Source organism: Stegostoma tigrinum, chromosome 31, assembly GCF_030684315.1.
Source record: "Stegostoma tigrinum isolate sSteTig4 chromosome 31, sSteTig4.hap1, whole genome shotgun sequence".
Taxonomy (NCBI): domain Eukaryota; kingdom Metazoa; phylum Chordata; class Chondrichthyes; order Orectolobiformes; family Stegostomatidae; genus Stegostoma; species Stegostoma tigrinum.
Window position 1 is genome coordinate 33208682 of NC_081384.1, and position 13083 is coordinate 33221764.

At 40.5% G+C, this 13083-nt stretch overlaps 1 protein-coding gene across 1 annotated transcript in view; it reads left to right on the forward strand.

The window, feature by feature from the left end:
- Nucleotides 1-13083, forward strand: part of myo1d (myosin 1D) — a 486267-nt gene that overhangs the window by 274033 nt on the left and 199151 nt on the right. The window lies entirely within an intron of this gene.

Sequence of the window (13083 nt, forward strand, 5' to 3'; positions counted from 1 at the left end):
TATCCTTGCCCAGTGATTATAATATAATTAAATGCTGAAATTCAGTAGCCATATTGCGGGCCTAACTGGGAATCTTATTTTTTTGAAGTGTGGTTATGTGAGAGATTTTTTTGATTTTTTTTTGAGAAATGGTATTGAGGAGACTCCAAGTGCTTTATTTAACCTGTTAATCAGTCTTGCCATTCAAGGAATGAAGCCTGCCACCCCTTGCCAGTGTGACTGGTGCAACATATGACTCCAGTCTCCGGATATGTGGCTTACTCGGTGCATTTTGAAGTGGCCTAGCAATTTGCTTAGTTGGCAAACAGTAACCAAGAAAAGTTCAGAACTATGAAACTGGCTTTGCTTACCCTCAGTCTTGTGTTAGAACTTGGGAAGCCTCAAGCCAGCCAACACTTAATTCCTCCACTGGTACATCTGGGAACTTGTGTCTAAGTTGGGGGACCCATTGATTTGGCCTTGTTCATCAAATCACATCTATCTGCGAATGTGCCAAATTCTGACATCATTGTCATTGAGTTTGACCAGCAGAATAGATCAACTCGTGGTCAAAACATTGTGGTACATAGTCGGCTGGAAATAGACGAGAACCTTCTCGTCATTGATTCCAGATATCGTGCACTGTCATCTTTCAACATCAAATGTGGTCAGATAAACTTCCTTCTGGGCGTAATTTCCACTTTTTTTATCCCTAACCATTGTTTCGAGAATTTTTTGGGAGCAACAGAACAAGATGTGCTTTCAATGCCAGCTTCATTGTCTACTGTTGGACTTGATTGGGGCAAGATTGAATTGGTCATACCTCCACTAACTGAGCAGAAGGCCTGAAAGAGAGAGAATCAGATTGAAGCTACATACCTGATGAGATACCAGACCCAGGAAATGGAATTGTTTCCATAGTCCCTTTTGCAAACTCATCTGGCCACAAATATATTAACAACAATATCCACTGTACCAAGTGGACCAGACTTGAAAGTGGGAGTCACAGGTAGACAAAGCAGTGAAGATGGTGTTTGGCACATTTACCTTCAATGGTGAGAACATTGAGTGCAGGAGGGCACGTTATGTCACGGCTGTACGGGACATTGATGAGGCCACTTTTAGAATACAGTATGCAATTCTAATTGTCCTTCTATAGAAAGAACATTGTTAAACTTGAAAGGATGGAGAAAAGATTTACAAGGATGTTGTTCGGATAGAGAGTTTGAACATAGGGAGAGGTTGAATAGGCCAGGGCTCTTTTCCCTAAAGCACTGGGGGCTAAGGATTGACTTTCTAGAGGTTTATAAATTAAATAAGGGGCATGGGTAGGGTGAATAGCCAGGGTGTTTCCTCGAGCGTGGGAAAGTCCAAAGCCAGAGGACATAGGTTTAAGGTGAGAGGCGAAAGATTTAAAGAGAACCTGAGAGGCAACATTTTTGTGGAGAGTATGGTGCATGTATGGAATGAGCTGCCAGAGGAAGTAGTGGAGGCTGGTACAATTACAACATTTAAAAAGCAGCTGAATGGGTATATGAATAGGAAGTGTTTAGAGGGATATGGACCAAATACTGGCAAATAGGATGTCAGATTGGGATGTCTGGTCAGCACGGATGAGTTGAAGTGAAGGGCTGTTTCCGTGTTGTATGACTAGGAGTAAAGACAGAGACCATAGCACCCCTCCTTTCCCCCAGTCCCCAAAAAAAAGAAAAGTAGATATCTTGAAGGTGTGGGCTGTCAGCTGCAAAATTCTGAACAACCACACCAAAAACTGTGTCCTAGGGAATTGAAAGCTTTTAGGTATTGTTTTTCTCAAACCTTGTTTCCACAAACAACTCTGTGGGACAGCTTGTTCATTGTTAAATTGTAGTGAAGATTTTTTTTGTTGAAAAATTAAGTTACATTTATCTTGATCAACTTAATTAATGAAAGGGTTGCTGGTGATAATGGTGCATCCATCATTGTCAATAATAACAACCTATGATTTGTCCATGTTTAAAAAATGTTGGTCCTCTTAGGACTATAAGATCTCTCTTTGGAAATATTTTTCAGCACACAGACCAATCTGATAGCTGAGATCCTAGGAGATTATTTTCCTTGATTTTCTTTGAGTTGTCTTTGTCTGGTAGCAAGATAAGAACTAGCTTATAGCTGTGTCATGCCTTCAAGGTTCATTTTTTGCCCCTTTGTGCCGACACATTAACCATGCTTTTGAATGTTTTACCTGATTAGCCTTCAGACAACCTTACCTTTTTGAATTAATCACCACAAAAATACATGCCAAGCTTTGGTTGACTATATACGTTATATTAAATAGATTAGTATCACGCATTTGAATTAAAGATCAAACCACATTTGTTGTTCTTTCATGAGAATATCAGTTAACCCTAACACATTTGCCTTCTGGAGAAGGTCAGTGGCTAGAGAATCTAGGATTAAATGGAATCGTCATGATTCTTTGAGAAACCTCAGTCATTGTATTTGAATTTTCTGATGTGTTCACCTATCAATCACAGTGGTATCACAATTACCTTGTAGATCTTGCATTTTGTTTCCAGTTAGATGGCCCTTTTTATCTTTTTGCATCCCGAAGCAACTATCAAAGACAATACTAGCTTTAAACAATCTATGGTTTATTTCAAAGTGGGTTGTGTAACATAATGCTACCTAGATAAGTGAACCTGCCTGCTGGAGGCAGCGTCTCTTCACTGGTAATAATTTGGTGGAGTGAACGAATTTCAGAGATTGATTGATGCAAAGCTTTGCATATAACTCTGAAGTTAAATAAAAGGAAGTTTCACTGGACTCATTCTAACTGTTTTAATGTGAAGCAGTGGAATTCTAATGAGTATCTTGGCCAGCATTTCTCAATTTTCATCAGTAAAAATAGATTTATGAGCTATTTAAAAATTGCTTGCATTTATTTACTATTGCTAAAATGTAGCCACTATTGTAGTATTCTTAATCAATATGTTTAGGGATGTTATGACACTGGACCTCTTGGCTCAGAGGCCAGGGATACTACCACAGTCCCACAAGAACCCTGTAGCCACCACTGTAATGTAGGAAATATGTGTGCACAGCAAGCTGTCAGAAATAGCAATACAATAATGACCAATTGTCTACCTTAGAGGTATTAATTGAGTATTAAACATTGGGAACAATTTTGGGATTAACTTGCCCATTCTTCTAGGTAGTGTGTGGGACCTTTATGACCGATGAAGGGCAGATGGAGCTTTGGTTTAATATTTCATCCAAAAGACAACACCTTCAACAGTGCAATAGAACCTAGATACTGCAGCAAAATGCCACCCTAGAATTTTGTGCTAAAGTCCTGGAATGTGCATTAAACACACAACCTTCTGAATCTGAATCGAAAGTATTACAAAGTGATACTCTTTGCATTTTACTGTTTGAGTAAATTATTTGCTGTCTAAAATATGGCTCTTACATCATAGCAGCGAATGTACTTCAGTGACTATAAGGTGTTTTGGGACATTGTGAGGTTGTGAAAGGCATTGTACAAAAGCAAGAACTTTTTATTTATTTTTTAATGATGAGCTAGGCTATTTCCCTTGTGGCTGACACTTTGGACTAATTTGTCAAGTGGCAGTCATATAACTTAACGTGATGTGTTTGCATTTTTAAATTTTTAAAGTGAAACCACTTGTAGATATAACACATTAAACTTATGGCCCTCGACTAGACTGTCAAGTTTGTTTACGATGTGACTAGGGAGCAGTAACTTTAAAGTAGACAAAAGTGAAAGATCCAGGCAACTAAGAGTAAAGCAACACAATTTCATGGTATGCAGCAAACAACAATGAATGTTATAATATGAGAACAGTAATTCCATCTATAACAATTGTACAATTTATTTATAACACTCAGAATTAACATGAGAAACATGGGTAATAGGCCATGATCAAACACTCTACAAGTGCTCGTCGGAAAGCAAATAAGATCAAACCAAATCTCTCAGTTTTCTCAGCAATGCCTCCCAGATGTTAAAGACACACAGGTCATCAAATCTCATTTAATTTCCTAATTGATTACATGTCTTCATATCAGCTGATCTGTTCTTGTAACACCTCACAAGAATTGTTTTGTTATGGACTGTGTTGACAATTAGTTCCATTTGAATGGATTCCCCCTCCTTTGTTTGGTCTGTTTTTCCCTGGACTGCAGTCTGCACTCACTGTCCATTCACTAGCACAACTCCATCTTTTCCCTAATAGCTTGCTTCACCAAACCAGTCCTGCCTCCTACTTTCTCTGTCAACAGCATCAGTGCAGTTCAACTGCCTTGCTCGTGGCACAACTAACTGCAACACTGCTAACACAGTCTACATCTTTCTTCTTCTCACATCCTCACTCCTGAACTATCATGAATGACCTGTTCAAACCTTGCACTAAGCCCTGTTGCTGGGTAAAACTAAATGCCACTAACATTTTGAAGCAGTCAAGTGGAAGAAGCATTTCAGTGACTGTACGTTAATTGTTGCATTCTCACAGAATGTTAGAAATGGATTTCATCACAAACTAAAAACAGGCATTTACGTGTGTGTTGATCTAACAAAAAAAAATCCAAAACTAAGAATATTTTCTGTTTAAAATTTGCCTTATTTTTATGTGGTTGAATTGTGTTTTGAGTGTTGATTCATCTCGCCCCACCACAATTGCTGCTTTATGGTCCTGCTTTTTCTGAGAGTTGCTGATGCATGTGAACGAAGCAGTCTGCCTTCATGATGAAATCTGTGGTCTAAAACCCTGCCTGGAATAGGATGACTTGTCATCCAATGACAATTTTATAAAATCCAAACACACAAGACATTAGACTAAGCTTTTAAAGTGCATTAAATTCATTCACCCATATAAGAGACATTCTTGATATATGTAGTCAGCAAGTAGAGTTGGCAGAGGAGCTGAACATATTTTGTGTGTAGGGAATTGGATACATTTGGACTGACAACTAGATGTTAACCTATTTGAGCCTTCAGTAATCCTTCACAACTGAAACATTATTGATACAAAGCAAAGCTATTATTTTATTTATTTTGTTAATGACTTAGTGTCATAAAACACTTTGTATACAGACTGTTTTATAACAGTTAAAACTTAGCTGTGCGGATTAATCAGTATACATTTTTAACTGTGTATCAAGTTTCAATTAACCATTTTACGATACATTTAAAATATGTGGGCTTTTAGTCTGGAGGACCATATAACTTCATAATTGACGTATGTGGGCTAATAATAACTCACTTGATTGCAGTCCAAATGAAACCTTACTTAAGTAACCGACGAGGGAACTCTGATACCTCTGTCAAGCACCCCAAGCCATCCATTCATGGCTTCATTGCAGAAGGCAGCATCTGCTTGTTTTGGAAAAGTAATTTGCAAGCAGCTTGCTCACAGCAGGTCAGCTTAAAGAATTAATTTTAATCTGTACACTCAATGCAGGACAGCACCATTAAAAGATTGTCCTGTCTAGTCTTCAAGAAGTCTGTAAAAGCCAAATGTTATTGTGTTCCTAAAAATATTTTTCCATTACAAGTTCCCTTCCTGAAACTACTAGAGCACAAGTTAAAGAAGATGAGATCATTTTGTTTTACTTTATTTTGAGCCTGCTTCCATTTGCAGGAGTTGTCAAGTATAAAACTATTACAAAGCATACATTCTCTGGATGTGGTTGGGAGAGACTCCATGATTTAGGCTGTTGCTTCATTTTTATCAACAACAAAGTTGCTGGAAAAGCTCAGCAGGTCTGGCAGCATCTGTGGAGGAGAAAGCAGAATTAACGTTTCGAGTCCGGTGACCCTTCCTCAGAATGAGGACCCAAAACATTAACTCTGTTTTCTCCTCCACAGATGCTGCCAGACCTGCTGAGCTTTTCCAGCAACTTTGTTTTTGTTCCTGATTTACAGCATCTGCAGTTCTTTTGGTTTTTGCTTCATTTTTATGGTGGCTCTCTCCTAATTTCCTATCGAGTCACATTCTGAACTGGTTATTAAAGAGCCTTCGGTTTAAAATATATGAGATCGGAGATCCGTTTTTATGCATCGAAATTTATATATTTTCACTATCTTTGGGTTAGTGCAAACCTAAGTTTGATTTGAGTTTCTTAATTTGAGTGCCAAGTCTATGAGACATGCCCATGACATTACCTGTTATCGCAGAAAGCAAACAATATCCTACCAGCAAAGCACTTGATACATGATCACCTACTGTTTGAACTTAACAACAGCATACTTATGACTTTCTTTTCTGAATCAATTATTTTAACGAGTCACTGGTTTTGGTCCACAAGTGGAAATATCTTTTTTTTTCAGAAAACTGCCTGAATCTTTCACCATATATTGTTTCCTTTTGTTATGTATTGCCTGGAAAATTTGTGGAAGAACATTCAATTGTAACTTTCAAAAGAGAATTGGATTTACACTTACAATCATTTTACAATGGCATTCTAACACAGGAGGAAGACATTTGGCCTGACTGCATTCAAAAATAAATTAGCCTGCCCCGCTTGGCGTGCTCTCCGTACCCCTGCATTCCTTTCCTCTTTTAGGGGCTCATCAGTTCCATGTTATGAGAAACCTTTCCTCATGTTGCCTGCAGTTCTTTTGCACAACACTTTAAATTTGTATTCTTTGGCTCTGCAGCTTCCTGTACATTTGAAAATGAAAAGAATAGAAGGCTTATGGGCAAAAACTGAGAGTAGACCTAATTAAAGAGATTTTTCAGAGATCTGACATAGGCATGATAGACACTTGGCTGTTTCTTCTGCTGTAAAATTGTTTAAGATAGCAAGGATTTGGTGTTATTTGTACATTATCCTTGGCTCCAGTACAGATGCAAAAGCTAATTCTCAAGGTCACTAAAAAACGCACCCTGAGCAAATGTAAAATGCTGTGAGACTGATTCTGTGGTATAATAATGGAAAGTTAGATAGTTGCTATCAGGATTTAAGCGCCTGAAGTTAAATCAATCAGTTCAGATGTAGATTTGAAGCATCTTTATCTCAACTAATTTCCTGCTGAACAATGTTTGTAGTTCTTGTAAATAAATGCCTGCCGATTTCCAATGTGAAAACTTCTTGCTGTTAAACCTGACAGAAAATCAAAACTTTTTTTGCATTTGTAACAAGTTCCATTAGCTGGAGGAATGGTTAATTTTTTACTTTAGATCCAATGTTATTTCAAGGCAATTCCAGGTTCATTTTGTAAGGTTGTGCTGTACTCTATATGCATTTTCTGCTAAAACTAAGTACTTCACTATGTTCAATCACCGTAGTTTTGTATTTTCTCCCCAGTTCACCCCTAGATTTTCCAGTTTTGAGACAACACATACATATATAATCTAAACTGTCATGCTAAATAAAAGACAAGCCTGTCTTGATCTATAGAAATTACGATTACAATTCACGTAGAAACTCATAACTCTTTAAAAGAAAAGAAAATTGAATTTAAAGTTGATTGCTGAATGGATGTGATAGCCAGGCTAAAATCACACTAAAGTTGCGGTGGGCAACTTGGCTCAGTGATTAATCTTTCAGCCTCTCAGCACCAGGGACCTGGATTCATTTCCATCTCAGGTGACTATCTGTGTGGAGTTTGCACATTTTCCCCATGTCTGCATGGATTTCCTCTGGATGCTGTGGTTTCCTCCCACAGTCTAAAGGCGTGCAAGTTAGGTGGATTGGCCGTGCTAAATTGCCCATAGTGACCAAGAACGTACAGGTTCGGTGGGATTCGCCATGGGAAATGCAGGGACACGGGGATAGGGCAGGGTGTGGGAGTGGGTAGAATGCTCTTTTGAGGGTCAGTGTGGACTCGAAAGGCTGAATGGCCTGCTGCCACAATGCAGGGATTCTATATGTCTTCTGTGATGATTCTATGGATTCAACTCTAGGTTCCTGAACTGAATTCTGTCCCCTCACCCTCCCTCCCATCCTGCCCCACACGTGTGTACATGCACGCACATGCAACCCCCACATGCACTCAATCTCTCTTAACTTCTGCACAATCACAGTACTCACTCAACAAGTATAATTTACGCTGTTCCTTAACTAATCATTTAAATTTTCCAGGCCTAGTCAAAAGTGGTAAAAGTAATTCTTGGTTACCTGTGGTTTATTTCCACTTGTTTCCCATTGTGGTAAAATGTTAACCTTGGAACCATCTTTCATGGTGAGAGTTTTTAATTTGGGATGCGCTCTTTCATGTAAATTAAGCAGAATTTCCAGCTTTATTTCAAACCCAGGCAAATTTAGGCTTTTCATTGCGATTGAGTTCCAACCTGCACTCCTGTATGAGGAACCATAGAGACTTTGGCCTCTAGCTGTCTTTCTTCTGGATCTGAGCAAGCTGCCCTATCAGAGTGTTTTAATGATATTTAATGAAAGCTTGTGTGCTGACCCTTTACAAGTCCCTGAAGGACTTTGGCCCTCTCAAAGCCCAACTTCAAGGCAACATGATCTTCTTACACCTTGTATCCAGTAGACTCCATATCTATCTTCTCTCGGATGTAACCAGATGATTACAAGTAAAAAAAATTTACAATCCAACCTTCTAAACTCCATCTTTGGAGCCAGTCTCACCACTAACTACAGATGCTGCTGCTGTTGTCTCCAATTATAAACACCTTGCATCTTCCTTCTAGTGAAGCAACTCAGGTGTCTGTTTAATTTTTAACAGCTACATCACCTAGTATGTAGACATCAAATTGGGCCACATGCTCACTTTCATTTTACCCTGGATTAAAAGCAAATTTCGGAAACTCTGCAATCTTATAAACCTCTTGTTTGTAGCATTAAATGAAGTCCTTGCATCCTGTATATACATGCCAAGTTTTGAAAGACATTAAAATTGAAGCTAGATTCAATACACTTATCACAAAAATAATAGGGTAAAGATCTAAGGTCGGGTTTGAAGATGATAACTTCAGTCTGCATGTTCAGCTTGTAGAAATCATAACCAAGAGCTGACACAAACAAAGCAATCTGATCACTTCAGTAATGAGGAAGTCAAGAAATAGAGTAGCATTGGTTCAAACTACTGTTATTTAGAAGCTAATCCCATGCCCATGAATGATATAATTTTCTCTGAGGAGACACAGCATGAATGAAGAAGAGGGTGCCATGGTTTAAGATGGGGAAAACTATGGAAATAACTAATTGAAGCCATTGCTGAAGATGCTAAACGATAGAAAAAAAAGCTATGATGATGATGATGGTGCAACATCAAGGGCCGAAGGGACTGTTCTACGCTGTATTGTTCTATGTTCTATGGTGGTAATGAATCACATTCAGGCTCTGCAACTTCAGTTAAGGCTATTTTGGCAGGGATGGAAGTCTGAGAAGCTGGGAAGCCTGAGTTGGAGGGTTTATACAATATTTTGCAAAACATGGGCAAACGATTGGAACCTGATTTTAACAATGTTGGGGAAGAAAGGGAGTTTGGAGATAGATAAGTAGCTTGGAAAGACACAGAGATTCAAGGTGGATTTTTAGAGAGAGATTTTATAATGCGAGGCTATAAAGGGAGGCTGGCAGTACCTGAAGAGTCGGTGTGACTTGCAGGAGGGCAGTTTTGATTTGGGGTGAATAGGTGCAAGGGGATAGGAAGACGTGTCATGAATGAGAAGGAAGGAAAATTGGAGTAACGTATGTCTCCAGGTTTGCTGGACAAGGAAAAGATGGTAAATGGCAAATGCAGTATGTTGCAATTTTTGTGGAAACAAAAATCACCAGCTGTTTTCATGGGGTGGATGCTTCTGTCCCTCCACACTGCCAAGAACCCTGCCGTTAACCCTGTATTCTGTGTTCAAATTCAACCTTGCAGAATGAATCACTTCTTACTTTTCCAGGTTGAATTCCATCTACCACTTCTTTGCCCAGCTCTGCATCCTGCCAATGTCCGTTGCAACCTACAAATGGTCTCCACACTATCCAAAACTCCTCCAACCTTCGTGCCATTGGCAAACTTATGAGCCCACCCTTCTACTTACTCATCCTAGTCATTTATAAAGATCACAAAGACCAAAACTGGTCCCTGCAGGACACCACTGGCCACGATGCTCCAGGCCGAATACTTTCCATCTAGTACTGCCTTCTGTCTTCTATTGGACAGCCAAATTTCCCTGAATCCCATGCCGTCTCACTTTGTGAATGAGCCTACCATGGAGAACCTTATCAAATGCCTTGCTAAAACCCATAAGCACAACATCCACTGCTCAACCTTCATCAATATGCTTTGTTGCATTCTCAAAGAATTCACTAAGGCTTGAGGCATGACCTGCTCCCCTCATAGAAATGCTGAGTATTTCTAATCAAACTGTGCTTTTCCAAATAACCATAAATACCATATCTCAGAATCCTCTCCAATAATTTGCCCACAACAGAAGTAAGACTGTTCTTTCATTCTCAGGATTTTCCCTATTCCCCTTTCTCGAACAAGGGAATAACATTTGCCACTGTCCAATCATCTGGTACTATTCCATGGACATTGAAGATGCAAAGTCAGTGTCAAAGGTGCAGCAATCTATTCTGTCGCTCCCAATAGAAACCTTGGGTATATCCCGTCTGGCCCAGGATACTTATCCATCCTCACGTTTTTTCAAAATTTCTAGCACATCATCTTTCCTAACATCAACCTGTTCAAGCATATCAGCCTATTTCACCCTGTCCTCACAAACTAAAAGATCCCTCTCACTGGTGAATACTGAAGCAAAGTGTTCATTAAGGACCCCCCCCCCCCCCCCCCCCCGCTTCCCCCAATCTCCTCAGACTCCAGGTACAAGTTCCCTCCACTATCCCTGATTGGCCCTACTGTCAATCTGGCCATCCTCGTGTTCCTCACGTAAGTATAGAATGCCTCGGGGTTTTCCTTAATGCTACCTGCCAAGGCTTTTTCATGGCCCCTTCTAGCTCTCCTTAGTCCATTCTTCAGTTCCTTCCTGGCTACCTTTTAACCCTCTAGAGTCCAGTCCAATCCTTGCTTCCTCAACCTTAAGTAAGCTTCCTTCTTCCTCGTGACTAGATGTTCCACATGTCTTGACATCCATGGTACCTTCACCTTACCATCCCTTCCTTGCCTCAGTGCTCCCCAAACAGCCTCCACATTTCGGTCATGCATTTTCCTGAGAACATCTGCTCCCAATTTATGCTCCACATTTCCTGCCTAATAGCATTGTAATTTCCCCCTCCCCTAATACTTTCCCATACTGTCTGCTCCTGTCCCTCTCCATGGCTGTAGTAAAGGCCACGGAGTTGTGATCACTATCACCGAAATGCTCTCCCACCGAGAGGTCTGACACCTGGCCTGGTTCGTGCCAAGCACCAAATCAAATATGGCCTTTCCTCTAGTCAGCCTGTCTGCATATTGAGTCTGAAATCCTTCCTGAACACACTTGACAAAATCTGTTGCATCCAAACCATTTGCATTTAGGAGCTTCCAGTCAATATGAAGTCACTCATGACAACAATCCTATTACTTCGGCATCTTCCCAGCCTGTTGCTCAGTGTCTCTGTTGCTATTGGGGGGCCTGTAGAAAACTTCCAATAAAGTGACTGCTCCTTTCCTGTTTCTGACTTCCACCCATACTGACTCAGTAATCAAACTCTCCTCTCCCTTTCTGCAGCTGTGTTACCATCCCTGATTAATAATGCCACTGCCCCCCCCCCCCACTTTTACCTCCCTCCCTATTTCTTTTGAAACACCCAACAACCATTCCTGTCCCTGTGTTATCCAAGTCTCCATTATGGCTGCAACATCGTAACTCCAAGCACTGATCCATGCTCTTAATTCATCACCCTTAGTCCTGACACTTCTTGCATTAAAACAGACAAACTTCAACCCGTTGCATTGACTGCAACTTTGCCTTACCAACTGTCTATACTTCCTCACAGACTCTCTGCATGTTGTATCTGCCCGTACACCAGCTCCCCGAGCTGGTGTACCCCATCCTCTGATTCGTAACTCCGGTTCCCATCCCCCTGCCCAAACTAGTTTAATCCCTCCTGAAGAGCTCTAGCAAACCTCCTGCCCAGAATACTGGTGCCCCTCCAGTTCAGGTGCAACCCATCCTCCTTGTACAGGTCCCACCTTCCCCAGAAGATATCCCAATGATTCAACTATCTGAAGCCCTCCCTCCTACACCAGCTCTGTAGCCACATGTTCAGCTGCATTAGTTCACTCTTCCAAGCCTCACTAGCCCATGGATTTTGTAATAATCCTGAGATTACAACTATGCTCGTCCTGCCTTTTAGCTTTTCAACACTTTTGAGGGATTAGGGCTGAGCAGCATATGTTGACTTTGCCAACAATGCTCACAGCCCTGAAAGGAAAAAAGAAGAATTTAAAAAGGCTATGAAATTCCAGTAAGGGCCATGATCTCATAATCTGTCATTTAAGATTTGACCTGAGTTCTCTTATCAGACCATACATCCATTACAAGGTCATGAGTCACAAGAATTTGTCTGCGAGTGAATGGATATATTGGAAGGGAATGCAGAAGGACAAGGGTTGGGAATTGTCTGTTTGCCAGAGTGCAAATGGAAATTGCGAGTAGGATTTGATAGAATTTGATTTGTTTACACTTTGACTGGGTATATCAGCAAAAGGGGAAATCTGGGCATTTTTAGGATGTGGCATCAAGCCATTAATTCCTTTTAATCTGAGATACTAATCTTAACCATGGAAATAAAGTGGACTTTCTGTTTTTGATGTTAACAGTCCAGGGCTTTAAATAAACCTCAGGTTTGTTAAAACAGAGTCTCTTCTAGATGATCTTGAAGAATTGCATTGGACTAGAGGTTATTTCTACTGCATCTCAGCACTAGGGACCCAGGTTTGATTCTAGCCTTGCGCAACTGTGCAAACTGCACACAGACATTCTCCCCGTGCCTATCTGAGTTTCCTCTGGGGTCTCTGGCTTCCTCCCACTGACCAAAGTCTAAGTGGATTGGCCATGCTAAATTGCCCATAGTGTTCAGGGGTGTGCAGGCTGGGTAGGTTAGCTGTGGGAGATAGAGTTACTGGAACAGGTGAGGGGATGCCTCTGGGTGGGATGCTCTTTGGAGGGTTGTTGTGGACTTGAGCTGAAT